The sequence below is a fragment of the Muntiacus reevesi genome, chromosome 1 (genome assembly GCF_963930625.1).
Source record: "Muntiacus reevesi chromosome 1, mMunRee1.1, whole genome shotgun sequence".
Classification (NCBI taxonomy): Eukaryota; Metazoa; Chordata; class Mammalia; order Artiodactyla; family Cervidae; genus Muntiacus; species Muntiacus reevesi.
Window position 1 is genome coordinate 92984309 of NC_089249.1, and position 27568 is coordinate 93011876.

The following is a 27568-nucleotide window of genomic DNA, read 5'->3' on the forward strand; positions in this document are numbered from 1 at the left end:
ACTTCCTCTAAAAATATCTCTGCTTCTTGTATCATGCCACTAAACACCAATTCAGTGGCCTAAAAATCCTTGTATCAGGTATCTGAGATCATGACACGTACAAACTTTGTTTTCCCCTACTTATGCATCTTAGCTCTATGTTGAAATATTTAAAATTAAACCAACCAGTAACTAAAATCAGACATGAATTCTTCACTGGTGTTTAAATGCTAAAGGTGTAGAAGAATATTTAATATTAAATTATTTAATTCACATAAAAAATGAAACACCATGTCACTAAAAACACCCAAGAAACACCATTCTGCTCCACTCAGAAAAGTCAAGAATTCTAATCTTGTTCTGCAGATTAACTGGTAGTACTGGGAACCTGATTCTGCCAAGACACAAATCCACTGTAGACTGAGTGCATATGCCCACCATAGTCAGTCTGTATGACCCATTCAGGGACCCAGTACAGTGTGTATCCTTGATCATGTACTTGGTCCTAGTTTAGAAAAGTATAAAGTCAATTAGAAATTCATTTTTTTAAAAAAATCCCAAAGTAGATCAGAAATTTGCCAAAACCAAACTCTCAGAAACCATTTTAAAGAAAAAACAGTTCCTAGTGTGTTCTCCTAAATTCACTTCATTCCTCTCAGGTCAGATTTTTAGAAAAATAAAATCCTAAAAAGACTAGCACTGATTACATTAATAAGTCTGGATCAAATTTCATTCATTACTGCAAAATTATACATCTAACCAGCAGACATCTTCTAATACAAAATTCAGTATTTTAGAGTCACTGAAGATACTGGAGTACCAAAAGACATCAGATCGGGAAAATAAATCAAGGCAAAAAGAAATGGACCATTTACACCAACAAGATATGTCATGTCTTATCAGTAAATTATCTTTCTAGTCTACCCGAAGGTGTCAGCTTCAAATGAAGTTCAACACTCATTAAGTCAAACTATATACTAGTGAAGTAGCTCAGTTGTGTCCGACTCTACAGACTGGTGGACTGTAGCCTACCAGGCTCCTCCCTCCATGGGATTCTCCAAGGAAGAATACTGGAGTGGGTTGCCATTTCCTTCTCCAAAACTATATATTAGGCACTGTGAAAGGTATAAAGCTGAAACAAAACATACTAATACCTCCTGAAGATTTTATAATTTAATGAGATAGACTACACGTACATTAAAGAAATCTCTGCATACGATGCTTTTCTTCATCTAACACTACTAAAAAGGTGTTGAAAAAGTTAAAGATTTCTAAGATTCAAATGTGTATCAAACAAATCTCGCTTATTGTGCCAAGGAATCAAAGAGCATCATTTGCTTTTTCCTTTCTGCTCATAAAGGCCCTGGCAACCACAGCTTTGTTTTCCTTAGTGTCTTACGTTGGTTTATTTTCTTTTCTCTCTTCATATAATAAGATCTATCTTTGGGGGATTTCCTGTTCTGCTCTTAGTTTTTTTCTGCTGCTATTGCTGGGGGGCCCTTCCCAACCTATGGCAGTATGCTTCGTGTTTGCTGGAGAGACCCTCCAGTTTCTTTTCTGTGCCTTTTTATCAGAGATCTGGAAACAATCACTGAGTGGATCTGTGCAGAGGGAGACTGGCTCTGAAAACTTCCAACCTAACTATTCAAAATTAATTACCTTCATGACGTCTACCTTCAGAAACGCTTATCAGGAAAGTAAAAGACAGCCCTTATGATTGCCCCTCATGATTCCCACTCCTCCAATCCCATTGTTACTATCTTTGAGTACAGAAAACAGTAGTAAGACAGACTTTAGATTGAAAGCAAAAGAAACAACGCTAAAAAATATGGCAGATTTTAATGTATGAAAGTGCTACGTGAAGGCCCGCGGCGGGTGTTGATGAGATGTGATTTCTGCCCAGTGCTCTGAATGTCAAAATGAAGAAATTCAATGAAGCGTGGGGTAAATGGCGGGAGTAACTATGACTCTCTAAAGGTAGCCAAATGCCTCGTCATCTAATTAGTGATGCGCATGAATGGATGAATGACGGCATGGGGAATACATGTAAATCCATGGCTGATTCATGTCAATGTATGACAAAAACCACTACAATATTGTAAAGTAATTAGCCTCCAACTAATAAAAATAAATGGAAAAAAAAAGTGCTAGCAATAGATGATTAATGGGGAGTCTATGGCATTAACATGAGGACGAAATTATCAACATTTTGCACCTGCTGAAATGAAGGTCTTTATGAGCACCCTATAGAGATTCTCCTTGGTAGTCACATGTGTCTGAATAGCTAGAGTTTACCTTGGTTTTATTAATCCTTGTCTCTGAAATTCAAAATGTGCTTTTAATTTTTATCTCCTGAATTTTGGTAGATGATACCGGTCTTGTAAAGCCAATCAACGTTATCTATCTATCTATCTACATATATATACACATCAGTTTCTCCTGGAGGAAAAAACCCACCATAAAATAGGGGCTAGAGAGTAACCAAAGGCTACCTGACCAGATTAATCATAAACCTAGACCACTGAACCTGAATTTTCTTCAAACACTTCCTGCCTTTTGTTTCAACAGAACTACACCTTCAAGGTTAACTGCAGTCTCCCTGAGCAACAGACCAGCCCACCCAGACTGGAAGTCACTCATTCCTAATCTAAAGCTCTTTATTTAGTTATCTGTACTGCTTCACTTGAAAGCATGCTGTTATAGACAGTCTAACAATACACACTGCATTCCTACAACGACAACTCTGTAGATATACAACACGCTCAATTCACTGTGAAATACTAAAAGGCGATTTTTCATCAAATTTTCAGGAAGAAGTAGGATGGAAAGCAAAAATGAAACGCAACTCAAACCTTAAAAAAAAAAAAAAATCCTCAGAGGCTGGGTTCTCCTTCAAAGAATAAAGGTACAAAGCGGGGTGGGGAAGGTTACTATTTCTCCTCCTCCAGAGTCAAAAAGTCCCGAAGCAGAGAACTCTCGACGCTGCCCTCCCCGCCGCCCCCCTCCCCCCAGCTCGAGGGGAACAGAGCATATCCAGGGAAGGCTCACGATCAGAGAGTGGGGGATGGGAGGAACCCAAGTTGGGGAAGGCCGATTCGTCCGTAGAGTTGGCTGTCTAGGTTGGGTCTTTGATTTTTGCATCGTCCCATCTCTCTTCGAAAACACTGATTTTTATCTTATGGGTGAAATTACCTCTGGTCCCTCCCTTGCGAGCAAGGACAGGTGTTGGAAGAGATGTCTGGCCTCCTAGGGGTACAAAATGGGGGTGGGGGCAGTAGTCTAAAGAATGGGAACCTGTACGCCTTCTCGCAAGGTTGAGGGGCTAGGGGAGGGACCTTTTAAATGAGGGGTATCAGGAAATCAGCCCCTTCTGGGAAGCTGAGCTTGACGGGGGGACAATAAGTAGCTGCGAGCACCCTTGAAGGATGAGCCGCCTCCTAAGGGAATACCGGGAGGTAGAGGAGACGGCCCCGCCCCCTCAGGGGATGGGCGCGAGTGGCAGTTGGGACGGTGGCGGGAGGACACTGGTGGTTCTACCCCTGTTTTTCTTTCGAGAACCTGGCCTCCCATTCGCCGCCAAGCCCCGGCGCCGACGGCTCCTACCTTTTCCCGGCGCTCAAGGTTCCTCTCCCGGCCGCCTCCGCCACCCTCTCCATCCACAGCCCCTCGAGGCCCCGCCCCTCAACAGCCAGGCGGGGGCACTGGCATTCGGCAGAGCCAATGGCCTTCTCGCCTCTCCAGCCCCGCCACCAATCCGCGCCGGCTGGAGGAGGGGCTTCTCCAATGTCATTTAGGCTCCTCCCGGGGCCCCAAGATCCCTTTTGTTTGGGGAGAGCCAAGCTGGGATTGAGCTCGCGTCACTTCCGGGAGGAAGCGCAGTTCTCCTGCCCGGGCTCGGGGGTGGGCTTGCGCCCCTCCGGGCCCGGGTTCTGCAACTTTCCACCTTCTATGGGCTTTCTGGAACAGACGGTGGCGAATGCTTCGTGTGTACCCTCGTGGTACGGGAAGCTCAGGAACGGGTTTCGGGGGTCCTGACTGATTGGGCGCATTAACGTTTCATCCAAAATGTTAATAAATGCAGTGCGCTCTGGTGTTTAGAGAACCTGTTGTCGAAAACCTGGTAACGTGGCTTGCTTGCTCCCCGCCCCTCCTTTTTTTTTGACGGGGGCGGGAGCGGGGGACAAAGCGTGTGCTAGAGACAAGGGAGCAAAGATGAAAAACCCAGAGACCCCTCTTTTCACATTATATTTGGAAGAGAATAGTAGCTTCTGGAGCCCCTGGAACCCCTGGAGTGGGGACTCCGGGTAGCTTTCCAACCCGACTTCCTTCCCAGGTAGAAATCGAATGAATAAGATTTCTGTGTGTCAATGTCTTTTACGCTGTTTTCCAAATGAGAATTTTTGTGTGTTTGGCCCCATTGTACTGTAGCTGCCGCAGCACTGCTGGGACAAAGGACAGTAGAGGATGCAAGGAATGTCTGTCCCTCGTGAACACAGGAATGCAGATCTCGCTGGTGGCAGCAAGCCCTTGTTTAGTCGCTAAGTCATGTCCGACTCTTGCGACTCAATGGGCCCGCCAGGCTTTTTTGTCCATGGACTTTTCCAGGCAAGAATGCTGAAGTGGGTTGCCATTTCCTTCTCCAAGGCATCTTCCTGATCTAGAGATGGAACCCGCATCTCCTGCATTGCAGGTGGATTCTTTACCGCCGAGCCACCTGGGAAGCCCCGCAGCAAGCCCTCCAGCAACAAATAACCCAGAGAAGGGAGAGGGCACATCCCTTCCTGAGGTCAAAGTTTCTGGATTTCTTTTCCCAGTTCACAGGTTCCAGTTCAATTGGTTAAAAGAACAATAATCACATTGTTTTAAATAAAATATAATACATGCTTACAATTGTTTATAATGTATAATATGACTTAATTTCAATATATTATTTCTAATATTAACAGTTATTATTAAGCAAGGCAGTACTGGGGGCTCCTACTCACCTAGGCAGACTGTCTCAAGACAGATCCAGCTCTGTACTCATGCAGTTTGCAGCCAGGTGGAGGGATGGAGTCAGTCTGCAAACATAGGGAAGTTCGAAGGAAGTAAACCAGTGTTAATGCCATTTTGTTGTGTAAGTACTCAGTCAGATCTGACACTTCCAACTGCATGGATTGTAGCCCCTCCTTTGTCCATGGGATTTTCCTGGCAAGAATGCTGGATTGGGTTGCCATTTCCTCCTCCAGGGGATCTTCCCGACCCAATGATCAAACCCATGTCTTTTGCATTGGCAGGTGGATTCTTTACCCCTGAGTCACCTGGGAAGCCCTATTAATGCCATTCAGTTCAGTCGCTCAGTTGTGTCCCACTCTTTGTGACCCCATGGACTGCAGCACTCCAGGCTTCCCTGTCCATCACCAACTCCTGGAGCTTCTCAAACACATGTCCATCAAGTTGGTGATCCCATCCAACCATCTCATCTTCTGTCGTCCCCTTTCCCAGCCTTCACTCTTTCCCAGCATCAGGGTCTTTTCAAATGAGTCAGTTCTTTGCATCAGGTGGCCAAAGTATTGGAGTTTCAGCTTCAGCATCAGTCCTGCCAATGAATATTCAGGACTGATTTCCTTTAGGATGGACAGGTTTGATCTCCTTGCAATCCAAGGGACTCTCAAGAGTCTTCTCCAACACCACAGTTCAAAAACCTCAATTCTTTGGCGCTCAGCTTTCTTTATAGTCCAACCCTCACATCCATACGTGACTACTGGAAAAAAACATTGCTTTGACTAGATGGACCTTTGTTGGGAAAGTAATGTCTCTGCTTCTTAATATGCTGTTTAGGTTGCCATTCCTGCCAGTTATTTTCATATAATGATATTTAATCTTCACACAGGAGACATGAACTTGATTCCTGGGTCGGGAAGATCCCCCAGAGAAGGAAACAACTACCCACTCCAGTATTCTTGTCTGGAGAATTTCATGGACAGAGAAGCCTGGTGGGCTACAGTTCATGGGGTCGAAAAGAGTCGAACACAACTGAGCAGGCACGCACACACACGCACCAAATGTAAAATCTTTCCTAACCTGTAAGATAGACCATTGGTACCTATTTACAGAGAAGAGAGAAATTCAGAGAAATCAAGTAAAGCCATAGAACGAGTAAATGGAAAACAAAGAACTTCCAACAAGGATGTGGATTCCAACTCTGTGCTATATCCTGCTCCCTATACACTCGGCTCTGAGGAGGAGGGCCGGTTCAGAGAGTGGGTCTGGATGACTTCAAACCAGCATTAGAAATAGAAATGGGCTCCATGTCTCCCTCTATTAATTGCTGGCTTGAGAATGTCCTCTGTATGTATATATGAAGGACCAGAGGACTGTACTGAAGGGCTCAACAGCAGCTCAGGTGCTTCTGAAGTAACAAATAGGAAATACAGAACTTCAGAAAGACATCATTCCCTGCGTTCTGAAAGGCAAGATGAAGGGCCAGGGACATAGTAGGTGTTCAACAAATACTGACTTCACTTGAAAAAAGATTGTCTGGAATGGTTAAAAACACAGAGTTTAAGTGCTGGACTAGGTCCACGAATTTGAAAAATTCCATTTCCTCCTCCGCCCTTTTGCCCTGCCTTATGGGTGTGCAATGAGGAAGTGCCTCACTGCCCGACAGTGAGGCAGATGTAGGAGAACAGGCTATTTTCTGCTGGCTTCTGAGTCACTCTAAGAGTTGTCCCAGTGAATCAGCTCACCCCTCCTCCCCTCCTTCCCTTTGTTAACCCACCACTACCCATTCTACTCCCAGGCTGACCTGGCACCTACTTCCTTCATTGCAACTGGCGGCTCCCCAGATTTTCTGAGCTCCTGCTGACTTTCCTCAGTGAGTGTGGGAGGACCCAGCAAGAATGAGATCATTCCTGCCTTGTAGGATTGAGTCCTGAGGGTATTCAGATTGTTATCCTTTTAATTCATCACCCCTGGAGCTAGTGCATAGCCAGAGACTGTGAATTTGAAGTTCAGTGATTCTTCAAATGGATAAAATGTGTAAATAAATTTAGAGTCTGGCACACAGGTGTACAAAGAGGTAGAAAGTGGGTTTGCAATAATTTCCTAAAGTTGCGTAACACAACATACCATTTTTATATCTATTATTGTATCAACTTGCCAGTAGTATTTATTAAAAGCCTACTATGTGTCAGGTAACAATTTAGTAAGAAGCACTAAAGATTATAGTGTGTGTTAATTTTTCTCCAAATGAGTCAACTTCCTAGGTTGGTGTACCGTGAATGTTTATTGCTGGTTTGGGGGAGGCAATGATAGAGTAAAAGAGGGCGAAACTGGAAATTTAAAAGAAAAATTTGTGACTTCTGCTGGAGTTCTCCATCACAAACTGTAGTTTCTTAGGGCTGCTGTAACAAACTAACCTTAAACGGGGTGATTTAAAATAACAGAGATGTATTCTCTCTCAGCCAGGAGGCTAGGAGTCTGAAATTAAGGTTTTGACAAGGTTGGTTCCTTGGTAAGGGGTGTTGGCGGGAGTGGGCTTATGGAGGGTCACACTGCTTTCCTAGCTTATGAGGGTTCCTGGCAATCCTTGGCTTGTAACTGAATCGAGTTATTCTCTGCCTCTATCTTCACATGGCATTTCCCCCTCTGTGACTTAATGTCTCTATATGTCTTCTCCTCTTCTTCTAAGGATAACAGTCATACTGGATTTAGAACTCATCCTAATCTAGGATCCTAACCTCATCTTAGCTCATTATATCTGCAAATATCTCATTTCAAAGAAAGTTCACATTCTGAGGATTTGGGGGGGGGGGGCAGGGATGGGAAACATTCAAACCTGTATGCAAAACTACTTCACAAAGTAACACCCCCCACTTAACTCCATTTAGCTTCATTGGTAATAGCATGAAATTAGGGACCTAATTCCTAAAGATCGTTTCAGTTCTATAATTATATGATAATCATATATGCTAGAAGCATTTCTCAAGCCTTTACTATATGGCAGGCACTATGAAATTCCTTCAGAGTACATCTCATTTAACCCTTAAAAGAATTCCAGGAGCGAGATGTGAATATTCCTATTTACAGATAAGGAAATTGAGGCACAAAGAGGTCCATGGTTATGGAATCCATAAGAGATGAACATGAAATATTTACTCAGATCTGACTCCTAAGTCCACCCTCATAATTACTATGCTCTATCATCTCTCCATCATACTAGATGGCTTAGGAACACAGGGAATGCAATGAATATTTTACAATTTGATTTTTGGAATACTTGGAGCTGAATAGCAATCTTCTGGGGAAGGCAAGAGAGAAGAGAACAGTGGGTGGCAAATGAAAACTTAGGGAAGAGGCAAGATATTGGCACTTACCTGGGCCTTAGTTTCCTCATTTCTTAAATGGAGTCATAGTTCCTTCAAGTGGTTGTGACTATCCAAGTGAGATGATGGGCATGAAAGTATTTGGTAAATTCTATGAGGGATGGTAAACTATTTGGAGGTCTTGCTCAAGCTCTTTCTCCTCTCTGGGCCCCAAGCCCTGCAGCTGAACATCTAAGGGTTGGTTGACCATCCGGGGCTCTATAAGACTCCTTCTAGCTGTGACCCACTGAGACTGACTAAGATGCTGGGTGAGCTAGATGTCAAAGTTGGAGTGACTGGGAAAAGTGACCTGGCTTGTCTCTTCCTACCTGCTGGTTCCTCATGAGCCCCCATCTGGCTTCTCCAGGAGGGGATCCTGAGGTTGCACTATAGAAGCCTGAGAGAGCTCTTTCTGCCGGGACCAGGCTTAAGTGGGAAGGCTGGTGTGCTGTCTCCACGACTCCCTACTTTTTCTCCCATTACTTGTTCCCACAAAGGCCTTTCTGAGTAGTCCTTAAGGTTCTCTTCCAACTCGGATCGCCCGACCGACTGGAGCACAGGGGAAGCTGAGGTTTCTGGGCGTGGCCCTCACTGTGTTCGCGATCTTATTGCGCCCCCTAGTGCTGAGCGGCGAGTCATGCAGTTGTCGGCTTCCCTCTTGGCCGTCCCCGCGCACTCCGCGCTGCGCCTCACTCGATGGTTTTTCCTTCCAAGGGTGTGGGCTGAGAGCGCAGCAGGGGGGGGGGGGGGGGGGGGGGGCTCCAAGGGCCAGCAGTCGGGAAAAACCCCCTTCAGGGGCAGATTCTTCTGGTTTTTAGCTGAGTGTTGGGGCCAGCCTGACCGTGCGAGAGCCAGGAAACTCTTACCTTGGACTTCACAGAGGGAGGTTGGGAAAGAAAAAGAAATCTAACTGTTGTGGGTCTCCTATGTACCAGGCACTGTACCACGTGGTTCACATATATTACATGTAATATAATGTAATCCTTACATCTATAATCCATCTATTCCTTTGTGATCATTTTAGGAGATAATTATGATTACTTCTCATGTTTCACGTGAAAGCAAGTCCAGGGACTACCTCGGTGGTCCAGAGGTTAAGAATCCCCCTTCCAACATGGGGACGCAGGTGTGATCCCTGGTCAGGGAACCAAGAGCCCACGCACATGACGTGGGCAACTAAGCCCAAGCCACAACTCCGGAGTCTGGGCGCAGCAACAGAAGAGCCCGCCCCCGTGTGCTGCAACTAAGACCCGACACAGCCAAAAATAAAGTCATCTTAAAAAAGAGAAAGCAAGCAAGTTCAGGGAGGTTACGTGTCTTGCCAAAGGTCACGTAAGGATATGATGATAATGACATCGACCGGTTATTTAGTGCCTACTTCACACCAGGCACATTATTTCTTTTCATCCTCCCAGCAAATCTTAAAAAAAAAAAAAATCATGATAACTTATTGATGAGGTCACTGAGATTTAGGTAGTTTAGGAAAAGGGTCACTGAGGAGCTTGCCTGAGATCAAAGAGTAGGTCCTCCGGTCTTCAATGCCAGCTGTTTCCATTCCACCATTGCCTCATGGAGCTGTGGGTGGTGGAGGTGGACTGAGCCCAGCACCATGTGATTCACTGTTCTTTCCATTACTGGCACTGCCTCAGCCCTTCCTCAGAACCAGGAAACTAGGGCCATGTGGTGTCTTTGGATCTCCAGATCCATAGATAGGCTCCTGACATAGGATGGCAATGAAAAATCCAAGGCCATAGGCCGTTGGATCCTAGGACAGTTTGCTTGGAGAGACACATAACAGGGCAGCTCCCTGGGAACCACACAAGAGTATTGCTGATAGGGGCCTTGGGAAGTGCACCCAGAGGACCCTGAGTCCTGTCTCCCTCATCCTCTGTGGAATTCACATGTTCCCCTAAAGCTGATGGGCCTGGATGGGGTGCACACAGCTCTCTGAGGGGTAAAAAGGGAAGGTAAATGGGGTACAGTCTAGCCCGGATAGAAAATTCCTGGAAATAGATGAGAAAAATCATGGAGTTCCCAAATCACCCAGCAAAGTTCCCAAAGATTTGAGCCAATTTAAACCCCTCCCCAGTGTTCTTGCCTGGAGAATTCCAGGGATGGCGGAGCCTGGTGGGCTGCCATCTGTGGGGTCACACAGACTCGGACATGACTGAAGTGATTTAGCAGCAGCAGCAGCTTCACCCCCAAAATACAGATTAGTCATAGGTCCCTGGAAGAATACTGTATGTCCCTTTGGATAAATCTCAAGTTTTCATTTTCATTCTAATCTTTGAAATTATTAAATTATAATCGAGGAGCACATACCTGGTGACGAGTTGATGTTATGTATGATGAGATTCATGTTTTGGTTGCTATTTCCAAGTGTTCATGCAGACTCATGGTGGGCAGGGGGCAGGCGCTATCAACTGGCTACTGTTTTTTATTGGTAAGTTGACCTATTTCATTAACGGTTAACTCCCCCCCCCCCTTCCCCTTCCAACCGTTCCCTTTTCTGTCTCCCTTCCTGTTTCTCCTCTGCCCCAGGTAACTTCTTCCCTAATAGTCTGGGGCCAGACCCCCTTCTGTCTCTTCTGGCTCCTCAGACAAAGCACTGGGCTGAGGAGCCTTGCCAGAGGGACTGAAGCTGGCTGGAAGGCTGTTCTTCCTTCCTTTCCTCCTTGTTCCCCCTTCTTCCTCGCACATGGCCTGACATTAAGCAGTAAATAATTTCTGTGCTACGCTATAAACAGAGCTTCGGCTCAGCCGGGCTTCTCTCTGGTTTCAATCTGATGAAAGCCAATTACACATTCCCTTTCGTTTGTTATTTCAGCTGAGGCACCACAGAGTTGGCTGAATGGGTTCTTGTTGCTTACAAAAGGGAGAAATATGTGTAGGAAAAGTAATGACCTGGTTATGGCTGCACCATCATTTCTAGGCAATTTTCTAGAGGAGCCCTTTGGGGGAACCTGGTGCTAGAAGCTTCTATGCCCTGATTTCTTGCTTCATGATGTCTGCTGGTCCCTGGCAGGGTCTAGTCTGCCCTGAAAAAAGTGACCAGGAGACCCAGGGTACCTGCCCCATTGGGAGGAGTCTGTACATTTCTCATCTCCTTTTCTTTTTACCACTGTGCCTTCCTCTGGTCCCCCCTTTATTTCTAAAACTATCCTTGAGTACCTGTTGTCATTACCACAAGAAATAACACACAATTCCAGACCTCAGGGTACTCACAGTCTTGAGGGGAGGTAGATTTGTATAACTAGTTGACTCAAGTTCTCCTTCTTTCTGTTGCCACACTTTCCAAATAAAATAACTCACCCCACTGTATTACATCATAATCAGGACTCCTCCAGATGTCAAGGACAGAAGTTCCATCCAAACTAGCAAAGGTAGTTTTTATTGGCTTATGTGATAAAAACATCCAGAATTAGACTGCCTTCATGTGAGGCTTGATCTGGCTCCTCAAAAGCGTTACCAGAACCAGGCTGCTCTCTTGGGAGTGTTCAACTTTACTTTTGTAGAGTTAGTTCTGTTTTCAGACATGCTTTTTTCCTCAACTGGCAATAAACATAGGAGTTCCAGCTTCATATCCAGTCATATTCAATAGGAAAGAGCATCTCCTTTGTCCTCAGAAGTCTGAGAAAAGTCCCACTCTGTCTTCTTGGTTCTGCTTAGACCATGCATTCAACTCTGAATCCAATCATTGTGGGCAGGGCATGTGCTGCTTTGGTTGGCTAGATGTGCTCTGTACAGAACCATGCATTAAGTGTGGGGGAAAGTTATAACCATAGGTGAAAATGCATTCATTCATTCATTCATTACCAAAAAAATGGGGATGAATATTTCAGAAGCAAATAGTGTTTATCACACATTTGAGCATTTGTCTCACATTTGCTCTTGGGACCTCTTGAGCTGCAGCTGATTCTCTAGCCTTGGCCTGGACTTTCCTTGCTGCTGATCATTGTCAGAAAGTCTGGAATGGCTGTCCTTTGTTGTCCAAAGCATTACTAACAAAAGATTGTTGTGTGCAGCAGCTGTTCACTGAGGATCTGGGGGCCTTGTATGGTATGGGCAGTGTTAAAAAGGTTTTTAAAGATTTGAGGTTCTCAGATTTGAAGGCATATCAGAAATACCTGAGGGTCTTGATAAATCACAGATTGCTGGGCCCTAACTCAAGAGTGTCAACAAAAATATACACTGGCTCTGGTATGCCAGGTGCTAAGGTTATAGTGATGGCCAAGCTACCTGCTGTAAAATTCTTCTTTCTTTCTTTTTTTTTTTTCACCAGATATATCTTCTCTATTTTTAAATTTTTTTAATTTTTCAGTGGGTTTTGTCATACATTGATATGAATCAGCCATAGAGTTACACGTATTCCCCATCCCGGTCCCCCATCCCACCTCCCTCTCCACCCGATTCCTCTGGGTCTTCCCAGCCCACCAGGCCCGAGCACTTGACTCATGCATCCCACCTGGGCTGGTGGTCTGTTTCACCATAGATAATATACATGCTGTTCTTTCGAAACATCCCACCCTCACCTTCTTCCACAGAGTTTAAAAGTCTGTTCTGTACTTCTGCGTCTCTTCTTCTGCCCTGCATATAGGGCCATCGTTACAAATTCTTCTTTCTTATGCAGAGTGATTTAATTACTTACAGCAAGCCTTTCTCATCTCAGTTCTATCCAGGGGACCCTCAAATTTCATAGTCAGATAAGCCCATGAAGATATTTTCTCTAACAGAGGAATCTATTTGTACTGTCCTTGGAGGTCAACTGATTCAAACTGCAGCAGCTTCTGTGATAATATTTCATTTATTTTCCTACTGCTTAGGGAAATAAGGAATGTTGTGAGTGAAGTATGATGCTCGAGGTACTAACTAGGTACAAAGGCACAAAAAGGAGTAGAATCTTCCACAAGGAACAGCTGCTTGACTCCTGGGTAGCATTGTGGAAAGTGAGTAACTTGAGAGCCAGATGTACTAGCTGTGTGACCTGGGCATGTCATTAACTACTTTGAGTTTCAAATCCCTTATTATAAATTGAGAAATAATATTGTGTTTCACAGGGTTGTAGTAAAGAAGAAGCCAGATAATGGGAGTTTTATTGATAATTTTTCTCTTTGCCACCTATCTATCGCCAAGACCTGTCAATTTTTTTAAAAAAAGACCTGTCAATTTTTCCTCCTGAATACTTCAACTTCATAACTTCTATTCCTACCTCCATCACCATCTTGGTCTGTCCATTACCTTGTTTCTTCAGGGCAGTGGCAGCCTTCTAAGTGGTCTTCTAGCCTTCATTCTTGCCCCCTCCAGTCCATTCTCCACACAGCATGCTGTGCAGATCTTAAGAAAACACAATCTGATCATGTCACAACCCTTCCTCTCAATGAAAACTATTCAGTGGTCTTAGGATAGCTCTGTTCACAAAGCCCTCATTACTTGGCTTCTGCTTCTCTCTCCAGAATCACCTAGATCCTCTAGATGAATACTGTGTATAATTACACATCCTAGATGAATCATCTAGAATCCTCATTGCTGTCTATGCCCTGGACAACTGGGGACAAAGACTCTCCTTTATCAAACTTTGGTCAGGCTTTAGTTTAAGTCTTGACGTTGGTCACTCACTCTCACCCTCTGGCCTTGCTGGGCCTGCACAGCCCAGTTTTAGCAAGAATCCTGCTAAGTGAGTCCATATCCTTCATATCTGATGAAATGCTTCATCCTTCACCTTTGATCTTTAGTCCTTGGCCTGCCTTCAGCAGGAATCCTGTTAAGTCAGTTTAGCAAGAATCCCCCATCCTTGATGTCTCCGCTTAGTGATTTTCCATCCACTGAGTCCCCCACTCTGCTTTGGGGCTATAAATCCCTTTTCCTCCATTTGATTTTGGAGTTGAAACTGATCTCTCTTCTCTATTGCCGTAGCCTTGACACTTTCCTAGTAGTCCTGAGGGAAGTCTTCTCTACCATTTTAACAAGTGTCAGAGTTAATTTTTTTCTTCAATGATGGCTGCTTTTCTGTTCCTCAGAGTCTTCACTAATGTTACTGTGTGTTCTTGGGCTATTCTTTCAACCCTCTACCTAAAGCCTATAAATCCTCAGACCTTATCTCAATGCCACCTTATCAGGAAAGTTTCCTTAGCCCAACAGAGTAAGTTCTAATGTTTTGCCTTCGTAGCATGTGTTATGATTTGTAATTATACACTTGCGCAGTTATTTTGATTAGTGTGGCTTTTCACAAGCCTTTAGTATGCTCCATGAGGACGGAGCTCACCTCTATTTTGCTCATGATTCTTATCTCCAATATCTCAACACAGTACCTGGTACACAATAGGTGTGTTCTATGAATGCTTATTGACTGACTGAATGAATGAATGAAAGTGCACTATTTATAAAAAGTGCTCTATAAATCAATTTCTCCTAGTGTCCAACTGTGGTAATAATCCTGAGTTCCTTGGTGGAAAATAAAGGCTTTTATGACCTATTTCAACCCACTTGCAAACCCTCTTAGGGAAAACCTAGGTTCATACCTTCGGAGGTACCTGGAAAGTCCAGAAACTTCAGGTGAACCTCCTGAAAAGTCCACTTAGGATGATTACCCAGTAAGTAAAATGATTTACTCACTTTTTAATCCTCAATTCCTGGAACAGTGCCTGGGCCCTGGGAGTTAATCAAATAAATGATCTTGAAGTTGAGGAAATATCCAAAAGGGACTCACTGACCCATTTGGGTGGTCTCAGGAATACTAATAATCCACTTGAGACAGATGGTCTCCAACATGGATGCTAATGGAGATGAATGCTAGTTCTGCCCTGATGGCTGCCAGCCAAGCAGAAAATGCCATCAGAAATGAAGCCCATGAGGGGCTTCTTTAGGTGATTTTAGTACCATAAAACAGGGGGATGGTAATATGAACTTAGTGAGATTTCTTAACTATTTCTATTACAGCCATCTGCTTTCCTATAATATTTAAAAATTTAAAAAATTTAATTTACTTTTGGCTGCCCTGGGTCTTTGTTGCTGCACGAGAGCTTTCTCCAGTTGCGGTGAGTGGGGGATACTCCCTAGTTATGGTGTGCGAGCTTCTCATTGTGGTGGCTTCTCTTGTTGAAGAGCATGGGCTCTAGAGCGTGCGGGCTTCAGTAGTTGCAGTGCATGGGCTTGATTGCCCCACTGCACGTGGTGTCTTCCCAGGCCAGGGATCGAACCTGGGTCCCCTGCACTCTCAGGTGGATTCTTAACCACCGGACCACCAGGGAAGTCCTCTCCTCTAGCATTTATCAGCAGAACCGTGGGCAGGATTAGGGAGGGAGAGGACTCAGTAAGAAAGCAGGGAGTTGGGTCTCTGATCTGGAACCTGACCCCACTCCCACCTCCCCCACTCTCTGCTTTCCTTTAATGCCAGGCTTTTTGAGACCCATCCTCACCTTCCATCCTTCCATCAATCATTATAGTCTCACTCATGCCTCACTGTGCAACTGCTTCGCTAAGATTTCCAATGACCATCTTGTTGACAAACCATGTGGTTGTGTCTGGGCCCTAACTGTGCTCCCTGCAGACGCTGTTCTCCTTCCCTTGGTGTCTATGATGACATCATCCTTTCTTCATTGGTTTCCTACCTCTCCTTCCCATTATTTTTATGGCCATTTCTTTCTCTTCCCACGTTATACACTGCCCCGGGTGAGCCATCTAATCTGATGTTTCAGTTACCACCTCTACTTGGAGGAGTCTCAAATAAATGCATGACTCAAGCTCCAGACTCAGATAGAATAGGTCACCTCCATGGCATTCACCCTCCCTCCCTCCCAGTCACCTCATCCTACTAACCATGAAGTGTCTGTTCTGCTTCCCTAATCCACCCTGTCTCTCCACATTTCCTATCACTACCTTAGTTCAAGCTGCCTTCACCTCTGCTAAGGATCCTGGAAGCAGCCTTCTGTCTGGGTTTCCTGCGTCTGCTCTGGCCCTTCCTCCTTCAATTCGTTTCTACGTGGCAACCATAGTGAGTTTTTTCTAAAGTGAAAGTTTGAACAAGTCACTTCTCTGCTTAAGTTCCTCTAGTATTCTTGCCTGGGAAATCCCATGGACAGAGAAACCTGGTGGGCTACAGTCTATGGGGTCGTAAGAGTCGGACATGACTGAGTGAGCAAACCACCCCTGCTTGAGTTCCTAGAAAGTCATGAGTTTCCCATTACCTTCACGATAAAGTGTAAATGTGAGCATGACATCCCTTTTTGGTCCAGCCTCTGCTTACGTGCATTTTCAGCTCCAACTTTTGCTGCTGCCCTGGCCCCAGGCAGTCTTAGACCTCTCTTGAACTATTTGAATTCTCTTACTTTATCAAGATCTCTTTGGCCTCAGGACCTTTTGCTGTGCTGTCTGCCTGGGCTGCCTTTTCTTGGTTCTTCCCGTTCAGCTAGCTTACTCTTTCTTTCGGACTCTACTCAGATGTCACTTCCTCCAGGAAGCTTTCTGTGATCTTTTAAGGCCAGATTTAGATGCCGTGTACCACACCCACCTACCCCATTCTATTTGTTCCCAATACACCCAATACACTGTGCTCCCATCCTTCTACTTGTATCTGTGTTTCCCATTACTAAAAGTTCTTTGAAAGCAGGGATTCTGCCTGGTGCATGGGGTATTCGTAGTCTGTCACATAGTGTCTGCACATAGTCGGCATGAATGATATTTACCAAATGAAAGAGCAAGTGGTTTCTTAAAGCTTTGTCTTAGCTTGCCTGCTATTGTGGTTAAGAACAAGGACATTGATGCCAGCCTGGATGGGAGGGACTTGGGGGAGAAAGGATGCATATGTATGTATAGCTGAGTCTCGTCACTGTTCCCTGGAACTGCCACAACATTGTTAATCGGCTCTACCCCAATGCAGAGTAAAAAGTTTTGTTTTAAAAAATAAGTAAAAGAAGCCAAACATCTCTAGAACAACAACAGAAAAAGGACATTGAAGCCAGACTGCCTCGGTTCAAATCCTGGCTCAGACACTGTCTCTCTGTGCGACCTTAGGCAAGTTACTCAACCTCACTATGTCTTGGCTTCATTATTTTAAAAATGTTTCTTAGCTCATAGAATTGCTTTCAGAGTTAAATAAGTTAACGTTTATATGCTTGATAAAAAAGTAAGTAAATACCATATCAATAGAATAGCTTATTCTACTATATGACCGCACATGGATTATTTTGAGAGTAAAAAAGATACTATTACTCATGATATTAGGACAGGTGTAAACAGGACTGTCCTATGCAAACAGGGATGTTTAGTCACCTTACATACAAGGGCTCATTAGATAAGTAAACGATGTCTTCATTTTTGTTGGTTTTGTTTCTGTCTGTCCATTGTCTTCTGGTGATTAGCAAACTCTTCCCGCCATAAAAGCCTGTGTGTTTATCTTCAGGGACAGCAGGGAAAGGAAGGAGGGGGACAGTGTCCTAGGGGACAGAGTTTGTAGCGCAGCATTAAAGAAATGGAAATGAAGTGAAATTCTTAGGGTGGGGGTGCAGGAGTAAAAGAGAACCTCCCCATATCCCACTGAGGCCTGTGGACTTGACAGAAGGTCCATGTGTTCTCCTGATGGCTGGTGTGATTTGAGGGGTCCAGCCTTTCCCAGAGCCTTGTCTGTGGGCGAGGCACTCTGCGCTGACCCTGCTTGACATGCATTTGCTGTTTGCCGTTTTCTCTCAAACTGTTTCAGAAGCATGTGGTTCCATTTGCTTCCCCAACAGGGAGGTTTTTTTTTTTTTTTTTTTTTATTACCTTGAAGTAGTGGTTTTTATGAACTGGGATAAACACCTGGTGGGCAGGAGTTTTATCTCATGGTCCTTCCAATTTGAATTCCATTATTTCTCCTGCTTACCTGGGGAGGGGAAAAATATATTTTCTAAACACAGTGTTCTTTTTCTAGTTTCCCTGACAGATGCATCATCAGATAAGAGCACCTCTGCAGATGAGTGCATTTGCCTGGAATACCAATGGCACACAGTTCTCTGGGTGACTGTGGCACTCGAGGAAGCGGGGAGGGGAGAACATGTTTCCTTACCTTGAAATAAAGCCTGTCAGTCTGAGGAGGTCCCATTCAGAAATGCGTGCCACCTCCATTGTCCCTCCCTCTCCCTCTAGGGAGAGTGGAGGTGGGAGTGGGGAGTGGGAGGAGAAGGCACTCACGTTTAGTGACACTTCCTATGTTCCAGGCAGTGGTAACCTTCCATTCCATTAATGCTCAGAGCAACCTTAAAATAGATATTAGTCTTTCTCCTTCATGCATAAGGAAAGTGAAATTCAAAGAATAAAAAGAACATGCTAAAGATATATCAGCAGTAGGCAGGGATTTGAATCTGCCTCTATCTGGTTCCAAATGCATGCCTTTTATATTTAATGCCTACGAGGCCCCGAGAGCAGGAGAATTCGCTTAGTGTCTCACAGTCAGCCAAGAAGAAGGTTATATCTTTCTAGCTTCCCAGTGGGAGGGAAAGGCAGGATTAGGCAAAGCATGTTGGTTGTGTGCTTAATTAATATAGAAGAGGGAGATCTGAAGGAGTTTTTGACTGTTAGTAATTCCATCTTTCATTCATTCAACATAGACAGTGCTTACTGTGTGTCCAGCAGTGTATCAACTTATTTGAAGAATATAGTAGAACTGCCCAGGTGGCGCTAGTGGTCAAGAACCCGCCTCCCAGTGCAGGAGACATAAGAGACATGGGTTTGATCCCTGGGTCGAGAAGATTCCCCTGGAGGAGGGCATGGCAACCCACTCCAGTATTCTTGCCTGGAGAATCCCATCGACAGAGGAGCCTCACGGGCTGCAGTCTGTAGGTTCGCAAAGGGTTGGACACAACTAAAATAAATTAGCATGCAGCAGAACACAACATTGTAAATCAACTATATGTCAATAAAATAAATTTAAAAAGGTTATAGTAGAAAAGGCAGTCTTGAGGTTATGTGTAGCAATCTTAGTTTTGGACATGTTGAGCTTAAGATATAGGTTTTATATTATTTGGATATACCTGTCTGGCGTTCTGGGGGGAGCTCTGTGTAAGAAATATATATTTGAGAATGATCGTAAAATAAGTGGTAGTTATACCATTAGCAGTGAGGGAACTAACTAGGGTTATATGAGAGACAAGTGCATGGAATGGAGGATGGAAACACGAGGGAATCTGTATTTCAAAGGCAAACCAAATGAAGAGGTCACAAAGAAGATTCAGTAGGACTATTCAGAAATGTAAACAGAGGATCAGGAGAGAGATGAATTGAGTTAGATTTTGTTTCTCTATTTCCTTTTAAAAAGAAACTACCTATTGAAGTGTAATTTACATATGACCAATGCACTCATTTAGAGTCTACAGTTCCCAGATATACGCCACCGTCAGATGCTACCACGTCAGCAAACAACAGGGAGTTCTGGTGAAATTTTGACAAATGTAAACACTCATGGGACCTCTACACCAGCCAGGATATAGAATATTCCCATCTTATTAAGATTCCCTTGTGTCCCTCGCCAGGTATTCCCCTGTACTCCCTGTCCTAAGCGACCACTGGTCTGATTTCTATCATCATAGATTAGTTTTGCCTATTTTAGAATTTCATTCAGTGTAGTCATGCAGTATCTACTTAAAAAAAAATTTTTTTTAATTTTAAAATTATTTATTTAGCTGTGCCGAGTCTTAGTTGTGGCATAAGGGGTCTTTAATTTTCACTTGCCATGACGTGGGTGATCTTTAGTTGTAGTTTGTGGGATCCAGTTCCTTGACCAGGGATTGAACCCCAGTCCCCTGCCTTGGGAGCCTGGAGTCTTAGCCTCTGGGCCACCAGAAAAGTCCCAGTACCTACTTTTTTGTATCCTGTTTCATCAGTATTGCTACAGTAACTTGTTCCTGTTTATTTCTAAAGTAAAATTTCACTGTATGAATATACCATGATTTGTTTTTCCACTCACCTGTTGGTGGATATTTGAGTTATTTCTAGTTTGGGACTATTATGAATGAAGTGCTATGAATATTTGTGTACAAGTTTTTGTGTGTAAATATATATATATGTATATATATATTTTTTCACTTGCATATATATACATATATATTTCACTGTCAAGAGTTTAGTGTATGTTTAAGAGAAATTACCTACTTCTTTCCAGAGTGGTTTTATCATTTTACTCTTTTATCAGTAATATATGAGATTTCTACATGCTCCATATTCTTACCACAATTGGTATTGTTACTATATTTAATTTTTAGCAACACTATTAAGTGTGTAGTAGTATCTAACTGTGGTTTTAATTTGCACTTTTCTGACAACTAATGATTGAATATTTTATGTGCTTCTTGGTCATCCTTTGGGTCTATTTCTGGTCTATTTCATTTGTGTATTTGTCTATTTTAATGCCAATATCATATTATATTGATTTTTATACTTATAATAAATCTTCAAGCCAAGTTATTTAAATCTTCCAACTTCTTTTTAAGTAATGGTTTGGCTATTTTTGATTCTTTGAACCTTCACATAAAATTTAAAATCACTTATAAATTTCTACAAAATAGAGCCTCCTGGGATTTTTATTTGAATTATATTGAATCTATCATTTTGGAGAGAGTTGACAGTGATATTATACCTTTCAGTCCATTTCTTTAGGTATTAATTTCTATCCATTTCTTTAGGTATTAATTTCTATCAATAATTTTTTCTAGTTTTCCATGTATGAATTTTACATATATTTTGTTAAATTTATCCCTTCTCACTTTATGCTTTGATGAAATTTTAAGAAGTGTTTTAGATTCATGTTTCTTGTGCTTGAAGTTCACTGAGTTTTTTGAGTCTGTGGACTTATTTTCATAAATTTTTGAAAGATTTTGGTTATTATTTCTTCAATTTTTTTCTGACTTCTCTTGTCTTTTTTCCCTTGGGGTCCAACTGCATATATAATAGGTTATTTGAAGTTGTCTCACTAATACTCTGGTAAGTTTTTAAAATCTATTTTCTTTTTATGTTTATTTTGTATAATTTTCTGTTGCTGTCTCTTGAAGTTCACTAATCTTTAATTTTCCAGTGTCTAATGTGATGTTATTCATCTAAATCATTTTCATTTTTATCTTTGGAAGTTCTATTTTAGTCTTTTATATCTTTCATGTTTCCACTTAATATGCTTAATCTTTCCTTTACCTTGCTTAACATATGGAATATAGTTTTACCAACTGTAATGTCTTTGTCTACTAATTCTATCATCTATGTCAGTTTTCACTGATTAATTTTTTTCTTTATTATGGATTGAATTTTCCTGCTTATTTGTGTCTTATAATTTTTTATTGGATTCCAGACATTGTGTATTTTACCTTGTTGGGTACTGGATGTTTTTGTATTTCTACAACTATAATTGAGCTTTATTCTGTGATGTATTTTCTTGAAAATTATTTGGCCCTTTTTAGGCTTGCTTTGTTAGGCATGACCAGAACTGTTTGTAATCCACAGCTAATACTGCCCACAACTGAGGCAATACCCTTGTGAATATTCTACCTGATGACCTGTAAATTAGGAAGTTTTCCATTCTTTTTGGGAGATGAACCCTGAGGATTGCCTCACTCCTTTCAGGTGTTTTCTTTTCCTTCAGCTTTGAGTAGTTTTCTCATATGAACGTACTGATCAGCACTAGGCCAAAGACCTGAGGGAGACCCTTTATAGATCCCCAGGGGTCTCTTTCAATGCAGCTCCCTCATCTCTGATGCTTTCCCTTGTGAATTCTAGCTGCATTGATCTTCTTGGATTCCTAGCATGATCTCCTAAACTGAGGGAGACTTTTGAGCTACGTCTGGATTTCCCCTTCTGGAGCTAAAACTTGGAGACCCATTCCTGTCACTGAGGACATCATAGGGCTCATTTTGTTTTTTTTCTCTCTCTTAAGGACCACTGCCTGTGCTGTCTGATCCCTAGTGTCTGAAAACTGTTGTTACATATATTTTGTCTAGTGTTTCAGTTATTTCAGGTAGGAGAATAAATGTTGTCTTTGTTATTCCATCTTGATTAGAATTAGAAGTCTTGATGCTAATTTAAATGGCATTAAAATTAAAAAATTTTTTTCAATTTTTTATAGTCTAGAGAAAAACAATTGATGTTTTATATTTGACCTCGTGTTGTGTAATCTTGCTCAGTTCACTTATTAGTTTTCACATTTTGAAGTGTAGATTCCTTAAGAATTTCTATATACACAATCATGTTATCTGTGAACAGAGAAAATTTTACTTCCTTCTTTGCAGATTGTATGTGTTCTTTCTCTTCCCCCACACCAACCTTCTACTGCTATCCTAGGAATTCTATTACAATGAGTATGACTGGTATAATTTCTTCCTTCTGTGAAGCTGTTTGACCTGGTGCTTTCTTTGTGGAAAGTTTTTAAACTAAAAATTCAATTTATTTAATAGATAAAGGACTATTTAGATTGTCTATTTCTTTTGTGTCACCTTCAGTAATTTGTCTCTCAAATAGTTTGCATACTTCATATCCCCCCTTTTCAGATTTATTGAGGTTAAAGATATTTCATATCATTTTAGTATCTATAAAATAGATACTATTTTCCAGTGGTTTCCTCTATTATTCTTGATATTAGCAATTTGTGCTTCTTTTTATCTTAATTTATCTTGATAGAGATTAATTTGCTATATTGCCAAATTCTACAATCTCAGCAATTTACGACAACATACATTTATTTCATGTTTATGGCTTTGTAAGTTGGCTCTGGCATCTCAGATCCAGGCTGTGGATTGTGTTCATGTCTATTCCATGTATTTCTCATTCTGGGCTCAAGCTGGTGGAGAAAAGGCTACCTTGGGCATTTTCTTTGTATGGCTGAGGGCTGGAGTGCAAGAGGGCAAATAGAAGAGTCTCTCTTTGGAACTGACCAATTGTTAGTTCAATTCACATGTCATTGGCCAGTGCAAGTCCATGGCCAAGCCCAAAGTAAAGTGGAGCGGGGACGTGTACTCTACCCACAGTGAACCATGGCAAAGTTGGAAGCGGGGGAAGTTTTGAGCCAATAATATAATCTACCATAAAGAATGTCACAGAATGCAAGGAAAGAGGGAATTGTAACCAGTGTAAGGTGCTTAGATGTTAAATTAGAAAGGATAAGAAAAAAAATGTCCTTTCAGTTTCATCAATGAGTTTGGCTATAGCAATTTCTGTGGATAGTGGTAGTTAGAGCCAGGTCAGTATCCTTGCCTGGAGAATCCCACAGAGAGAGCCTGGTGGGCTATGTTCCACAGGGTTGCAAAGAGTCGGACACGACTGAAGCAATTCAGCATGCACGCATGTAGTAGAAAAACGAGTGAAAGGAATACGAAAGAGAGAACACAGTGAGTGCGGACTATATCTTCTGGAAGCTTTGCTTAGAAGGAAATGAGAAAGATCGTCATAACTAGTGGGGGGAGCACAGTGACTGGAGATGTGTGTGTTTAGTCGGTAATACTTGCACATATTCATAGACTGAGTGATAGAAGATGGTAAAGCAAGGGAAGTGGAAGATACCAATTATTAATATGTCACTTACCAAACTATTGCTTCTCTGACCAATACACTCTTCATTGCCTGCTCTGTAGAAATGGAGCTGGACCTTATCATTAATGTAAGCCTTTCTCCTCTGTCAGCTGGCATAAGGTTAAGATATGTCAGTACAGGGCACGGAGGGCATACCTGGAGGAAAGGGCTTCTCTACCTGCTTCCTGTGACCTCTTTGCAGGCTCTTGGGGCAGAGCCCAGCAGCATAAGGTGACCGGCTACGAGAGTGGTCTCCAGCCACAGACACAGGGTAGCAAGGAGTACACGGCTCCTCCCCGTGGGCAGCCTCCTCAGCATACCAGAGTGTGGCTTTCTAGTACACCATCCTTACAGGTATTTTCCTAGCAAGCTTTGCAGGGCAACACCTTCCTAGGGATGTCCTTTTGCACCGTAGATGACTTCCTGGGCAGTGTGTGGTGGGTGGCCTTGCAAGCTCTGCAGCACAGATCTCTATGTTGATGGCTTTCTCAGGTACCCCAGAGGGTGGCTTCTTGGTGAGTTCTGTTGGCACAACATCTCTGCCATCCAGTGGGCCAAGGCCTCACCCTTTCCAACATAGGTTAGACATCAGCTGAGAGGGCAGAGCCTCTTCAGATTTTCTGTCTCAGTCCTAGAGGTAGAGGCTGCTCCCTATATTGGGTATTTATGTATCTTTTTGAGTTCTTTCTTTCTCTTTAGAAGATAAACCCTTGTTATAGCTAGTAATTCTTTAAGTTAAAATCCCGCTGTTTAAATTAGGGTTTGTATTTTCTCTTCTGTAGTCGTGGATAGATGTGAGAGTTGGACCATGAAGAAGGCTGAGCGCTGAAGAATTGATGCTTTTGAACTGTGGTGTTGAAGAAGACTCTTGAGAGTCCTTTGGACAGCAAGGAGATCAAACCAGTCAATCCTAAAGGAAATTAACCCTGAATATTCATTGGAAGGACTGATGCTAAAGCTGAAGCTCCAACACATTGGCCACTTGATGCGAAGAGCCAACTCATTGAAAAAGACCCTGATGCTGGGAAAGATTGAGGGCAGGAGGAGAAGAGGGTGACAGAGGATGAGATGGTGGGATGGCATCACCAACTTAATGGATGTGAGTTTGAGCAAACTCTGGGAGATAGTGAAGGACAGGGAAGCCTGGTGTGCAGCAGTCCATGGGGTCGCAAAGAGTCCAACACGACTTAGTGACTGAACAACAACAACGTTCTGTCTCCTGAGTGACTCTGACTGAGATGCTGGTAAAAGAAGGGAATAGAAATTTCAGAGGTGTGGTGGGGCGGGGGACAGAAGAGAATTTAGGCGCAGCTAGAAAGGCTGACTCTGAACAGGGAGAGGGGCCACCTCTGACCTGGAGACCCTAAGGAGGGCTATGTGGCAGGTAATCAGAATTCATTTATGAGCGGAGGGTGCAAACCTGAGGAAATTTTTGGCTCTAATTTTTCAGTGAAATAGGAGAGGCTATCTGCTGAGGCCTTGGGGAGAGTGAGACAGATTTGTAATGGTCCTTGAAGAACCTTCCAGAAGACCAGTGTGTGCCAGAGCAGACAATTTTCCTCACCAGGACCCAGAAGTCCAGGCTTAAGGGCAGAACAGGCAGCTGTGGGACTGACTCAGGGTCAGGCCTTGGGAGTGGAAGGAAAAGGCAGTAAGGGGGCTTAAGAAGCTGATGAGAAATCACTCAGCTTATTGACCAGAGAACTAGCTTGGTTTTCCAAATACTGAGCCCTGGGCTTGACGGAGGAGGGAAGATAAACTGTGAGGCCATAAAGGGGTTAAAGTGCTAGAACTCAGTGAGGTCAGGAAGTTGCGAAGTGGGAGGAACAGAATAAAGTTGGAGGGGTTGTGGTCCAAATGGGACACTGAAGTTTAAATTTTGGGAGATGGAGCATGCTAGTAATGGTCCAATTGTGGCCTTGAAAAGCATGGCTGAGAGCAGCGCAGAAAGGTGTCTGAAGTGATTAGGATAAAGTTAGGGGGAGGTTAGCTTGTCGAATGCATGGGTGTGAGCGATTTGTCTCAGGACCTTGGTGGAAGCTGATGTGTAGGGGTAAGTAGACAAGAGTCCTCAGCTGGCATGGGCCAGGGTCAGTGACAGCAAGGGAAGAAGTAGGGGGCAATGAGTCATTCAGTCTGATGAAGGCTTTAAATGAGGGTAGAAAAGTCAGTGTGAAACTGCCGGCGAGGCGATGGCAGCTGGAGGACTGCTGACCCCAAGTGCACCCTTCTTGGCTGGAAAATGGAACTCATGCGGGGGTGGGGAGCTGCCTCCACTCAAGAGGGCTGCAAGGGAACTAGTGTCCTTGGGGAAAAGCCAGGTTTTAGTTACAATGCGGGGGAGGATATAGTGAAAGTTCTTGGAGGGTGTTATGGATGTGGAATTTGTTTTCAGTAGAATGAGGGTTACCAAGAACACAGGGAAAAATATTCGGAAAGAAAACAGTGACGGGAGGAGGAAAAGAAGAAGGTGATGAGTGGCTCAGCAAAGAGACTTAAAGTACAGTGACTGGGTTTTCATCCCTGTTTCACAGTACCAGGCACATTGTAGGGGCTCAACTAATACATCTGAGTGAGCAATCGAATAAATGAATGAATAAATAAAGTCTGTTCCCCACAGCTGCTTACTTTGATTTTCTGGGACTTAGTTCCTTCATTTGTTTACTGAGAATGCTGCCGCTTTTATCCTTGGAGTTCTCAGATTTATAGCAGTTTCCTCTCCAAAGTCCCAGTTCTTTCCATCTGGCAGAGTGGGTGTCTTACGCTATTCCATTTCACCCTGGGAGGGCGGGAAAGTCAGGCTGAATCCTCCTCTGGTTACAACTGGGGAGAAACTGAAGTTTGGAGAGAATAAAGAGTATCCTAGATGAAGATTTACAGTAAGACTGGGAAAGAGATGCTTCCCTGGTGGCTCAGCTGGTAAGGAATCCACCTGCAATGTGGGAGACCAGGGTTTGATTCCTGGGTTGGGAAGATATCCTGGAGAAGGGAATGGCAAACCCACCCCAGTACTCTTGCCTGGAGAATTCCATGGAGAGAGGAGTCTGGCAGGCTACAGTTCATGGAGTCGCAAAGAGTTGGATGTGACTGAGCAACTAATACTAGGTGGGAAAGAAATAGGGGTACTTCTCCTCATTCCAGCCTGTTCTGTGGCCCTCAAGGCAGACCTGGGGAGGGGCTGGCATACAGGATTCCCAGAGAACGGTATCCTGTGGGTGGTCAGGATCCGTGCAAGGCCGTGTCCAGCAGGTGGGGGTGTGGAGCTGCAGAAGGCTGCCAGCCTTGAGCTGGAGAGGCTTGGATTGGGAGAGGCTTTCTGAGGTTGTCCTTGCAGTCTGTGCAGCCCAGCTTGGGAGAGCGTCTTTGGCTGCCCTCTCACTCTCCAACCAGTACTCCAGAGGTTAGGAGCAGGAAGCAACAGGAGACACAAACGTCCTGTCTCTTTTTTCCTCTTTGCCCTCAAAAGCAAAAGGTCTTGATGATGGTGAATGTAACCTAATGGAGAGTGCACAGCATTAGGGAGTCCGAAGTCCCAGCACATCCACATTCTAGCCATGCACTCAGCCCACTTGCCAGAAATCTACAAGTGAATGATCATGGGGTCTGTTCCACCTTCTTCTTGAGCTTTTGTCCTAAAATATATGTGGCAGTCTTGGTAGAGACTTAAAATGCAAAGATTTATTATTAATGGTTAGTTAACAGGTAAACAACCCACCGGCCAATGCAGG

General features: G+C 43.4%; 1 protein-coding gene across 1 annotated transcript in view; it reads right to left on the reverse strand.

The window, feature by feature from the left end:
• CTTNBP2NL (CTTNBP2 N-terminal like) overlaps positions 1–3683 on the reverse strand; it is a 50424-nt gene extending 46741 nt beyond the window's left edge. Inside the window, exon 1 of the mRNA XM_065907001.1 lies at positions 3583–3683. The gene's annotated coding sequence lies outside the window, so the exon portion shown is untranslated. The remainder of the gene's footprint in view (positions 1–3582) is intronic.
• Between the last annotated feature and the right edge of the window lie 23885 nt (positions 3684–27568).